This window comes from Oncorhynchus keta, chromosome 4 (assembly GCF_023373465.1).
Source record: "Oncorhynchus keta strain PuntledgeMale-10-30-2019 chromosome 4, Oket_V2, whole genome shotgun sequence".
Classification (NCBI taxonomy): Eukaryota; Metazoa; Chordata; class Actinopteri; order Salmoniformes; family Salmonidae; genus Oncorhynchus; species Oncorhynchus keta.
Window position 1 is genome coordinate 65046041 of NC_068424.1, and position 13588 is coordinate 65059628.

Sequence of the window (13588 nt, forward strand, 5' to 3'; positions counted from 1 at the left end):
TGAGACATTGCTAGATAATGTCAGCCATCTTGTACTCGTGTTCCCTGATACAATAGTAATGAAAATGAGGAGGGAAGGGATGAAGGCTCTCAGTCAAGAGAGAATACTGTGTGTGGTTCATGAGTTTGACTGGCTGTAAAGACTGCTGGGGTTTGAAATGTAAATACCATATCTGATTTGTGCTCTAATAAGAATGAAATGAGTTCAAAATGAGTTTCAATGTATGAGAAATGTTTCCGAAATAATTAATCAGCTACCAGAGCCCAGGCTGTGGTAGACATTAATGACAGTTTATTCAGTTTCAAAAGTTTTACATTTCTCCTTTATCTCCTCTTATGGACCTCAGGATGGTAAGAGATGCGCTTACTGCCTATCAAACATTGACCGAGACATGTCATTTAAAAGGCCATTGAGAGAGAGCAGTCATTTAAAAAGCCAGAGAGGGACAGTCCAATCATTTAGATCACCATCCATAGAGAGAAATAAACTGGTCATTTCCAAAGCTATAGAGAAATAGACTGGTAATTTCAAAAGCTAGTGAGGGTAATTTCAAAAGCTAGTGCGGGAGATAAGTGTTTCCAGTTTCAGAGATTTTGTAGTTCGTTCCAGTCATTGGAAGCAGAGAACTGGAAGGAGAGACGGCCAAAGGAAGAATTGGTTTTGGGGGTGACAAGAGCGATATACCTGCTGGAGTGCGTGCTACAGTTGGGTGCTGCTATGGTGACCAGCGAGTTGAGATAAGGGGGGACAATACCTAGCAGGGTCTAGCAGACAAATCCAACCAGGAAGTGGGAAATCTGAGGTTTGTAGTTTCATTTAAGTGATTGCCTATCCAATATGCTGTGTCTATGGGGCCAGATTGCACTTCCCAAGGCTTCCAGCAGATGTCAACAGTCTTTATAAAGTTGTTTGAGGCTTCTATTGTGGAAGGGTGTCGAATAAGAGCTGTTTCAACAAGTGGACTAGGCTGAGGCCAATCAGTTGTTTACTGCGCGGTGCAGTGGGCCCGCCGTTCCTTCTTTTTCCTCTGTAATGAATACGCTATTGTCCGGTTGGAATATTATTGAAGATTTATTTTAAAAAGACCCTAAGAATTGAATTGATTGTAAACATCATTTGACATGTTTCTACAAAGTGTAATGGAACTGACTTTTCTTCTGGATTTTCCGCTCGTGCATTGTGCCTTTGGAATAGTGAACTAAACGCGCAAACAAAACGGAGGTATTTGGACATAAAATGGATGTAATAGAACAAAACAAACATTTCTTGTGGAAGTGGGAGTCCTGGGAGTGTATTCCGACGAAGATCAGCAAAGGTAAGTGAAGATATATAATGCTATTTATGACTTTTGTTGACTCCACAATTTGGCGGCTAACTGTATGGCTTGCTTTTGTGGCTGAATGCTGTTCTCAGATTATTGAATATTGTGCTTTTGCTGTAAAGTTTTTTTTTAATCTGACACAGCGGTTGCATTTAGAACAAGTTTATCTTTAATTCTATGTAAAACATGTATCTTTCATTAAAGTTTATGATGAGTGTTTATGTTATTTGTTGTGGCTCTCTGCAATTTCTCCGGATATTTTGGAGGCATTTCTGAACATGGCACCAATGTAAACTGATGTTTTTGGATATACATATGAACTTGATCGAACAAAACATACATGTATTGTGTAACATTGAGTCCTGGGAGTGTCATCTGATGAAGATCGTCAAAGGTCAGTGATTAATGTTATCTATATTTCTGCTTTATGTGACACCTCTTTTTGGTTGGAAAATGGCTGAATGCTTTCAGTGACTAGTTGCTGACCTAATATAATGATATGTTCAGCTTTCGCCGAAAAGCTTTTTGAAATCGGAAGCTGTGGTTGGATTAACGAGAAGTTTATCTTTAAAATGGTGTAAAATACTTGTATGGTTGAGGAATTTTAATTATGAGATTTCTGTTGTTTTGATTTGGCGCCCTGCAATTTCACTGGCTGTTGGCGAGGTGGGACACTAGCGTCCCGAACGATCCCAGAGAGGTTAAGAGCAGTTGGAGGACACGGAAGGAGAGTTGTATGGCATTGAAGCTCGTCTGGAGGGTTGTTAACACAGTGTCCAAAGAAGGGCCAGAAGTATACAGAATGGTGTCGTCTGCTCAGAGGTGGATCAGAGAATCACCAACAGCAAAGAGCGACATCATTGATGTATACAGAGAAGAGAGTCGGCCCAATAATTGAACCCTGAGGCACCCCCATAGAGACTGCCAGAGGCCCGGACAACAGGCCCTCCGATTTGACACACTGAACTCTATCAGAGAAGTAGTTGGTGAACCAGGCGAGGCAATCATTTGAGAAACTAAGGCTATTGAGTCTGTCGATGAGGATGTGGTGATTGACAGAGTCGAAAGCCTTGGCCAGGTCAATGAATACAGCTGCACAGTATTGTTTCTTATCTTTTGCGGGTAAGATATCATTTAGGACCTTGAGCGTGGCTGAGGTGCACCCATGACCAGCTCTGAAACCAGATTGCATAGCGGAGAAGGTGCGGTGGGATTCGAAATGGTCGGTAATCTATTTGTTGACATGGCTTTCGAAGACCTTAGAAAGACAGGGTAGGATAGATATAGGTCTGTAGCAGTTTGGGTCAAGAGTGTCCCCCCTTTGAAGAGGGGGATGACCGCAGCTGCTTTCCAATCTTAGGGAATCTCAGATGACATGAAAGAGAGGTTGAACAGGCTAGTAATAGGGGTTGCAACAATTTCAGCAGATCATTTTAGAAAGAAAGGGTCCAGATTGTCTAGCCCGGCTGATTTGTAGGGGTCCAGATTTTGCAGCTCTTTCAGAACATCAGCTGACTGGATTTGGGAGAAGGAGAACTACTAGAAATAATAGAACATTATGAAACATCTAAGAAGCCAGGCCTGGTATTTATAGCAGATTTTGAAAAGGCATTTGGTAAGACTGGATTTTATTTATAAATGCCTGGATTTTTTCAGTTTTGCTAATTCTCTTATAAAATGGGTAAAAAATAATGAAAAGCAACCCCAGGTGTAAAATCGTAAATAACGGCTACTTCTCAGAGAGTTTTGAATTGTCAAGAGGAGTTAAACAAGGGTGTCCATAATCACCATATCTATTTGTTATGGCCATCGAAATGCTAGATCCATTAACAACATTAGAGGATTAGAAATCCAAGGCATAAAAACAAAGGTGTCCATGTATGCCCAATGACTCAAGTTTTACATTAAATCCGCAAGCTATATCCCTGCAATGTCTCACTGAAGATCTAGATAACTTTTCTGTACTCTATGGACTAAAACCTAATTATGATAAGTGTGCAATATTACCTATTGGATCTTTAAAAAATAAAACTTTTACATTACCCTGCAGTTTACCTATAAAATGGGCTGATGGTGAAGTAAACATACTTGGTATTCATATCACAAAATATATAAATAAGCTCTACTCATTGAATTTCAATAGAAAACTTAAAAATAGACAAGATCCTGCAACCATGGAGAGGTAAATACCTGTCTATTTATGGAAAAAAATGCCCTGATGAACTCCTTGGTCATATCTCAGTTTACTCACTTACTTATGGCGCTGACTACTCCTGATGATTCGTTTTTTCAAATCATATGAGCAAAACATATTTTACTTTATCTGGGATGCTAAACCAGACAAAATAAAGTGTGCCTATCTATATAATGAATATGAATGGGGTGGGTGTTTTGAGATTATTAAATATAAAAGCACTAAACCTCCTCTCTAAAAGTTTCACTCATTCAAATGTTTTACTTGAACCCTAAATGTTTCTCAAGTAGATTACTAAGAAAGCTCATCCATTGTTTACAAATGGCCTTTTTGCCTTTGTGCAGATTGCCATGTCTCATTTTCGATTAATTTAAAATGATACTTTTTCAAAGTATCTACCTTTTTCAAACAAGCATTGCAGAGCTGGCTACAATTTCAATTTCATCCCCCTGAAAAGATAGAACAAATATTACAACAAATATTATGGATGATCAAATGTGCTGGTTGATAAAATGCCTGTATTTATGGGAAAGATGTTTGAAAAGGGTATTTTGTTCTTAAATTATTTTGTAAATTGGAATGGTAGAGTTATGTCCTTCATGGAGTTATCAGAATTGTACGGGAAGGTCTGCTCAATCCAAGAGTACAACCAATTGATGACAGCATTACCCCAAAAATGGAGGAGGCAGGTGGCAGCGAGCAGAGGTAGGGAACTGTCTGTCTGCCCAATATAAAGGATCAAATCTTGCGGAGGAATAAAAATAGCATAAATGGGAAAGTATACCAGTTTCATTTGAGGACCAGGATGTTGTGAACTGTTCCATACTGATTGCAAAATAGTTGGGAAGAGATTTTTGATGTACCGATTCCATGGTACAGGGTGTATGAGTTGATATATAAAACAATGCAAGATTCAAGACTTCGTGCTTTTCAGCTAAAATTATTATATAGAATTCTTTCCACCAACAAAATGTTGAATATGTGGGGCATAAAATCGTCAAAGCTCTGCAGATTTTGTTGTGAGGATACAGTATCAATAGACCATTTATTTTGGTATTGCCCTCAGGTAGCCTGTTTCTGGTCTCAGGTTCAGGAATGGCTGAAAATGCATAGCATTGATCTAAAATGGACGCTATTAATAGTACTGGAGAGACCGGTTCAGTCAATTACTAATATACTAATACTCTTAGTACAAATATTTATCTGGATTCTATACGAATCGATTCTATTTGATTAGAAAGATTGAAATTATATGTTAAACATCACAGCATAGTTGAAAGATATTTGTTTCATAGAAACCCAAAGAGGGTGGCCAGCAGAGATAGATGGGATGGGCTGAGGGTGTCCAGCAGAGATAGATGGGATGGGCTGAGGGTGTCCAGCAGAGATAGATGGGATGGGCTGAGGGTGGCCAGCAGAAATAGATGGGATGGGCTGAGGGTGTCCAGCAGAGATAGATGGGATGGGCTGAGGGTGGCCAGCAGAGATAGATGGGATGGGCTGAGGGTGTCCAGCAGAGATAGATTGGATGGGCTGAGGGTGTCCAGCAGAGATAGATGGGATGGGCTGAGGGTGGCCAGCAGAGATAGATGGGATGGGCTGAGGGTGTCCAGCAGAGATAGATGGGATGGGCTGAGGGTGTCCAGCAGAGATAGATTGGATGGGCTGAGGGTGTCCAGCAGAGATAGATGGGATGGGCTGAGGGTGGCCAGCAGAGATAGATGGGATGGGCTGAGGGTGTCCAGCAGAGATAGATGGGATGGGCTGAGGGTGTCCAGCAGAGATAGATGGGATGGGCTGAGGGTGGCCAGCAGAGATAGATGGGATGGGCTGAGGGTGTCCAGCAGAGATAGATGGGATGGGCTGAGGGTGGCCAGCAGAGATAGATGGGATGGGCTGAGGGTGTCCAGCAGAGATAGATGGGATGGGCTGAGGGTGTCCAGCAGAGATAGATTGGATGGGCTGAGGGTGTCCAGCAGAGATAGATGGGATGGGCTGAGGGTGGCCAGCAGAGATAGATGGGATGGGCTGAGGGTGTCCAGCAGAGATAGATGGGATGGGCTGAGGGTGTCCAGCAGAGATAGATGGGATGGGCTGAGGGTGGCCAGCAGAGATAGATGGGATGGGCTGAGGGTGTCCAGCAGAGATAGATTGGATGGGCTGAGGGTGTCCAGCAGAGATAGATGGGATGGGCTGAGGGTGGCCAGCAGAGATAGATGGGATGGGCTGAGGGTGTCCAGCAGAGATAGATGGGATGGGCTGAGGGTGTCCAGCAGAGATAGATGGGATGGGCTGAGGGTGTCCAGCAGAGATAGATGGGATGGGCTGAGGGTGTCCAGCAGAGATAGATGGGATGGGCTGAGGGTGTCCAGCAGAGATAGATGGGATGGGCTGAGGGTGTCCAGCAGAGATAGATGGGATGAGCTGAGGGAAGCTGAGGTTTGGGATGTGGAATTGAAGACGCGTGGGAGTGGAGTTGCTGTGCGGGAGACAGAATGATGGTCAAAGATAAAAGTAGTTTTTTAAAAGTCCAAATGCAACATAATAAAAAGTATGTTTGAATGACACTGATGGGCAGTGTTTTTACAACTAATGTTGGTTTGCCTGAGGCTGATGCCGTGCAGGTGTTTATACACATGCATATACACACACTCTCATTCAAATAAACGCATACAAGAACATACACATACATGTAATAGTACCAGACATGCACACAAACATATACAGTTGGCTTTGCTGTAATGATTTCAGTTGTCCTTGATGTCCTTTGTTATAATTTTATTTTATTTTTGTTTATTTATACATTTTTATTTTTTTTATTTTTTTTATTTTTCTCTTTAGTTCATTCTCTTGGTTGTTGGTGCAAAGGGGGGTTCTTGGGGGTGGGGAATGGAATTCATTGTATTTTATATTTTATTTTTCTACTTGGAGGGGGACTGTGGGAGGGGTCTCAAATGGTTGAGGGACAGCTATTGGGGAACTGTGGGGGGGATCTTGGTGGGTTCGGGTTCATGTTTTTTGGCCTAGTGGGAGATCTGTCAACATGACCTTGAGCAGGGCATTGACCCTGGATGCTTCTGTGTGTCACTCTGAATGGGAGTTTGTTGGATGACTGTTATGATGTAGTTGTTGAGCGGCTTCCCCTTCAAGTATATTGTATGTTTTGGATGTTCAATAATAACAAATAAAAACTGAATGTTTTTTCTCAATCTCTTCATTCAAAGAATCATGGACACTCTTACTGACAGTTGTGTCTGCTTTAACGTTGGCTGAGTAGGATTCCAGAGGGAGGGTTGACAAGAGCATGACATTTCTGTTCAATCAGCTGCTTAATTGGATAACGATAATACTGATATGAGAGAGTCTAATGGTGCGTGGTCCATATTTGATTTCTTATTTTCCAATCGAGACACATTTTCTCTTCTCTGCCTCCCGTAGCCGCTTGGCTAGTTGTTTCATTGACTTTGTTAATTTGTCATTTTAGACCTGCTGGCTGGGTAATACATGGCTGGGTAATACATGGTTGTCAATATCTGGTTTAATAATGACGCTGTACATTAGAATGCCGCTAGGCACTGAAATGTGTCCCCTTCCAGTGATTCATGGTGAATATGGTAATTAAAACATGTATACATGTAGAGATGAACCCCTTCCAGTGATCCATGGTAAATATGGTAATTAAAACATGTATACATGTAGAGATGAACCCCTTCCAGTGATCCATGGTAAATATGGTAATTAAAACATGTATACATGTAGAGATGAACCCCTTCCAGTGATCCATGGTAAATATGGTAATTAAAACATGTATACATGTAGAGATGAACTCCTTCCAGTGATCCATGGTAAATATGGTAATTAAAACATGTATACATGTAGAGATGAACCCCTTCCAGTGATCCATGGTAAATATGGTAATTAAAACACGTATACATGGAGAGATGAACCCCTTCCAGTGATCCATGGTAAATATGGTAATTAAAACATGTATACATGTAGAGATGAACCCCTTCCAGTGATCCATAGTAAATATGGTAATTAAAACATGTATACATGTAGAGATGAACCCCTTCCAGTGATCCATGGTAAATATGGTAATTAAAACATGTATACATGTAGAGATGAACCCCTTCCAGTGATCCATGGTAAATATGGTAATTAAAACATGTATACATGTAGAGATGAACCCCTTCCAGTGATCCATGGTAAATATGGTAATTAAAACATGTATAGATGTAGAGATGAACCCCTTCCAGTGATCCATGGTAAATATGGTAATTAAAACATGTATACATGTAGAGATGAACCCCTTCCAGTGATCCATGGTAAATATGGTAATTAAAACATGTATACATGTAGAGATGAACCCCTTCCAGTGATCCATGGTAGATATGGTAATTAAAACATGTATACATGTAGAGATGAACCCCTTCCAGTGATCCATAGTAAATATGGTAATTAAAACATGTATACATGTAGAGATGAACCCCTTCCAGTGATTCATGGTAAATGTGGTAATTAATACACGTATACATGGAGAGATGAACCCCTTCCAGTGATTCATGGTAAATGTGGTAATTAATACACGTATACATGGAGAGATGAACCCCTTCCAGTGATCCATGGTAAATATGGTAATTAAAACATGTATACATGTAGAGATGAACCCCTTCCAGTGATTCATGGTGAATATGGTAATTAAAACATGTATACATGTAGAGATGAACCCATTCCAGTGATCCATGGTAAATATGGTAATTAAAACATGTATACATGTAGAGATGAACCCCTTCCAGTGATCCATAGTAAATATGGTAATTAAAACATGTATACATGTAGAGATGAACCCCTTCCAGTGATTCATGGTAAATATGGTAATTAAAACATGTATACATGTAGAGATGAACCCCTTCCAGTGATCCATGGTAAATGTGGTAATTAAAACATGTATACATGTAGAGATGAACCCCTTCCAGTGATCCATGGTAAATATGGTAATTAAAACATGTATACATGTAGAGATTAACCCCTTCCAGTCATCCATGGTAAATATGGTAATTAAAACATGTATACATGTAGAGATGAACTCCTTCCAGTGATCCATGGTAAATATGGTAATTAAAATATGTATACATGTAGAGATGAACCCCTTCCAGTGATCCATAGTAAATATGGTAATTAAAACATGTATACACGTAGAGATGAACCCCTTCCAGTCATCCATGGTAAATATGGTAATTAAAACATGTATACATGTAGAGATGAACCCCTTCCAGTGATCCATGGTAAATATGGTAATTAAAACATGTATACATGTAGAGATGAACTCCTTCCAGTGATCCATGGTAAATATGGTAATTAAAACATGTATACATGTAGAGATGAACCCCTTCCAGTGATCCATGGTAAATATGGTAATTAAAACATGTATACATGTAGAGATGAACCCCTTCCAGTGATTCATGGTATTATGGTAATTAAAACATGTATACATGTAGAGATGAACCCCTTCCAGTGATCCATGGTAAATATGGTAATTAAAACATGTATACATGTAGAGATGAACCCCTTCCAGTGATCCATAGTAAATATGGTAATTAAAACACGTATACACAAAGAGATGAACTCCTTCCAGTGATCCATGGTAAATATGGTAATTAAAACATGTATACACAAAGAGATGAACTCCTTCCAGTGATCCATGGTAAATATGGTAATTAAAACATGTATACATGTAGAGATGAACCCCTTCCAGTGATCCATGGTAAATATGGTAATTAAAACTTGTATACATGTAGAGATGAACTCCTTCCAGTGATCCATGGTAAATATGGTAATTAAAACATGTATAGATGTAGAGATGAACCCCTTCCAGTGATCCATGGTAAATATGGTAATTAAAACATGTATACATGTAGAGATGAACCCCTTCCAGTGATCCATGGTAAATATGGTAATTAAAACATGTATACATGTAGAGATGAACCCCTTCCAGTGATTCATGGTATTATGGTAATTAAAACATGTATACATGTAGAGATGAACCCCTTCCAGTGATCCATAGTAAATATGGTAATTAAAACATGTATACACGTAGAGATGAACCCCTTCCAGTGATCCATGGTAAATATGGTAATTAAAACATGTATACACGTAGAGATGAACCCTTTCCAGTGATCCATGGTAAATATGGTAATTAAAACATGTATACATGTAGAGATGAACCCCTTCCAGTGATCCATGGTAAATATGGTAATTAAAACATGTATATACGTAGAGATGAACCCCTTCCAGTGATTCATGGTATTATGGTAATTAAAACATGTATACATGTAGAGATGAACCCCTTCCAGTGATCCATAGTAAATATGGTAATTAAAACATGTATACATGTAGAGATGAACCCCTTCCAGTGATCCGTGGTAAATATGGTAATTAAAACATGTATACATGTAGAGATGAACCCCTTCCAGTGGTCCATGGTAAATATGGTAATTAAAACATGTATACACAAAGAGATGAACTCCTTCCAGTGATCCATGGTAAATATGGTAATTAAAACATGTATACATGTAGAGATGAACCCCTTCCAGTGATCCATGGTAAATATGGTAATTAAAACATGTATACACGTAGAGATGAACCCCTTCCAGTGATCCATGGTAAATATGGTAATTAAAACATGTATACATGTAGAGATGAACCCCTTCCAGTGATCCATGGTAAATATGGTAATTAAAACATGTATACATGTAGAGATGAACCCCTTCCAGTGATCCATGGTAAATATGGTAATTAATACACGTATACACAAAGAGATGAACCCCTTCCAGTGATCCATGGTAAATATGGTAATTAAAACATGTATACATGTAGAGATGAACCCCTTCCAGTGATCCATGGTAAATATGGTAATTAAAACATGTATACACAAAGAGATGAACCCCTTCCAGTGATCCATGGTAAATATGGTAATTAAAACATGTATACATGTAGAGATGAACCCCTTCCAGTGATCCATGGTAAATATGGTAATTAAAACATGTATACATGTAGAGATGAACCCCTTCCAGTGGTCCATGGTAAATATGGTAATTAAAACATGTATACATGTAGAGATGAACCCCTTCCAGTGATTCATGGTATTATGGTAATTAAAACATGTATACATGTAGAGATGAACCCCTTCCAGTGATTCATGGTATTATGGTAATTAAAACATGTATACATATAGAGATGAACCCCTTCCAGTGATCCATAGTAAATATGGTAATTAAAACATGTATACATGTAGAGATGAACCCCTTCCAGTGATCCATGGTAAATATGGTAATTAAAACATGTATACATGTAGAGATGAACCCCTTCCAGTGATCCATGGTAAATATGGTAATTAAAACATGTATACATGTAGAGATGAACCCCTTCCAGTGATTCATGGTAAATATGGTAATTAAAACATGTATACATGTAGAGATGAACCCCTTCCAGTGATCCATAGTAAATATGGTAATTAAAACATGTATACATGTAGAGATGAACCCCTTCCAGTGATTCATGGTATTATGGTAATTAAAACATGTATACATGTAGAGATGAACCCCTTCCAGTGATTCATGGTAAATATGGTAATTAAAACATGTATACATGTAGAGATGAACCCCTTCCAGTGATCCATGGTAAATATGGTAATTAAAACATGTATACATGTAGAGATGAACCCTTTCCAGTGATCCGCGGTAAATATGGTAATTAAAACATGTATACATGTAGAGATGAACCCCTTCCAGTGATCCGTGGTAAATATGGTAATTAAAACATGTATACATGTAGAGATGAACCCCTTCCAGTGATCCATAGTAAATATGGTAATTCAAACATGTATACACGTAGAGATGAACCCTTTCCAGTGATCCGTGGTAAATATGGTAATTAAAACATGTATACATGTAGAGATGAACCCCTTCCAGTGATTCATGGTAAATATGGTAATTAAAACATGTATACATGTAGAGATGAACCCCTTCCAGTGATTCATGGTAAATATGGTAATTAAAACATGTATACATGTAGAGATGAACCCCTTCCAGTGATTCATGGTAAATATGGTAATTAAAACATGTATACATGTAGAGATGAACCCATTCCAGTGATCCATGGTAAATATGGTAATTAAAACATGTATACATGTAGAGATGAACCCCTTCCAGTGATCCATGGTTAATATGGTAATTAAAACATGTATACACATAGAAATTAACCCCTTCCAGTGATCCATGGGTAATATGGTAATTAAAGCATGTTGTTGTGTCATACTATCAACTGAAGGCTTAGTTTTTATCAAAGATTCTCTGTAATTATTATTACGCGATTAAACTGATTAATCATGTAACTGTAATTAACTACGAAGTCGGGACACCAAGGAAAATATTCAGATTAAAAAGTTCGAATTTTCCTAATAAACCTTTTCAGATATTTTCATATCTGATCAATTAGTCCTCTAAATTAATTAATTAATTATTTTACCTCACGTTAGTCTCATTCCAAACGTCGTAAATAGTTGGTAATCTGCACGAACCCAGTCTTCACTATGAGTCATCCATACATCAATTGTCTTAAATCATTTATTTACTAACTAAGTAATTCACAGAAATGCATAAACAAACAGTTGATAGTTACAAGGAAATGATAACAGAGTTTTCCTAGTGGGCTAAACCGGCATGGCGGCTTGTTGTACAAAAGGGAAGTGGGGGTCGACTGAGATAAGACAACACACAGTTGATAATTATAACAATTGAAATGCCAATCCTTTGCACATGAACGCTCACTCATTCGGGAACAAATGAGTGAGCGTCCTCTCTCTCTCTCTCTCTCTCTCTCTCTCTCTCTCTCTCTCTCTCTCTCTCTGTCGTGGTTAGAATGGATAGTTCAGAGTGACATTCATTCATTTCGTTATAGATGTTTCGGCGGTTGTCATTCTTCGCGTTCAATGATACTGAATTCCTAGCTGCAGACTAGTAATTAATATCAAAGACTTGTTCTTATTCTGTTGGTATCGACAGTCTAAGAGTTTAACCACGTGGGATGGTTAAAAGATTCAGCAATCTTCTCAAACCTTGGCCCTCTTGTTATCGAGGTAAGCTGGTCTGCAACCTTTGTCCTCTCGTGATTGAGAGAAACATGGTCTGTTGAGAAATTCTCAAGGTGGGATTTTATTCGGAATTGCAGAAAAGGGCCTGTCCCAGGATGCCCAACCCTAACTGGGCTCATGGGCGGTCCTCTGATTTAGTTAAATGGGAATTGTAGTTTCCTTCATTAAAAAGTCCAAAATCACATTACACAATTTTACACACAGTATCATCCTCACTCATTCATCTTATACAACAATTAGATGTAAACCTCATATCTGAGGCTATTATATAGACAGCATAATGGTAATGTGGCCGTACCGTCTCCCATGAGCCCCACAAAATTGCACCAAACGGACCAGTTCATAGCTGGATCTTTTATACCTTCTCCGGAACATAAATTGTTGTTCGGACCTCAAGTTCTGTGAGGTGGAAGAAATTCCTTTGTTCTCTATGAAAATTCACTCTGTCTCTATACTGTGGCCATGAGGAGATAATCTCCTCCAGGAATTTACGACCTCTCTGACCACAGCAGCCTAATTGTAGGAGACAGAGAGAGGGGGATGGTACTCGCTGTACCCAAAGAGGGCAACGTCATGACAATGTATACACGCAGAGATGAACCCCTTCCAGTTATCCATGGGTAATATGGCAATTAAAGCATGTGTACTCACAGAGATGGATCCCTGGAGACTCATCAACAGAAGATAGAGAAATCAATTTGAGGAAAGCGTTGCTAGATTTGTGGCCATTGTGGAATGATTGTGTGTGCTGCCAACTTGCCATGTTCAGGCAGATTTCTGCATGCCATCATCAGTTAACCCCAGTGCCCCATTCACTGTCCAATCTGTCACCAAGCATTATGTATTAAATCTTTTTCGGTTACTGTACCAACAACTGAATTTTGATCTGCCCGGAGTACCCCTGAAGTACCCTCTCATGTGC

General features: G+C 39.2%; 1 protein-coding gene across 2 annotated transcripts in view; it reads left to right on the forward strand.

Moving 5' to 3' along the window:
- LOC118371090 (ecto-NOX disulfide-thiol exchanger 2-like) overlaps positions 1–13588 on the forward strand; it is a 364051-nt gene that overhangs the window by 316419 nt on the left and 34044 nt on the right. The gene's annotated exons all lie outside the window — the stretch shown is intronic.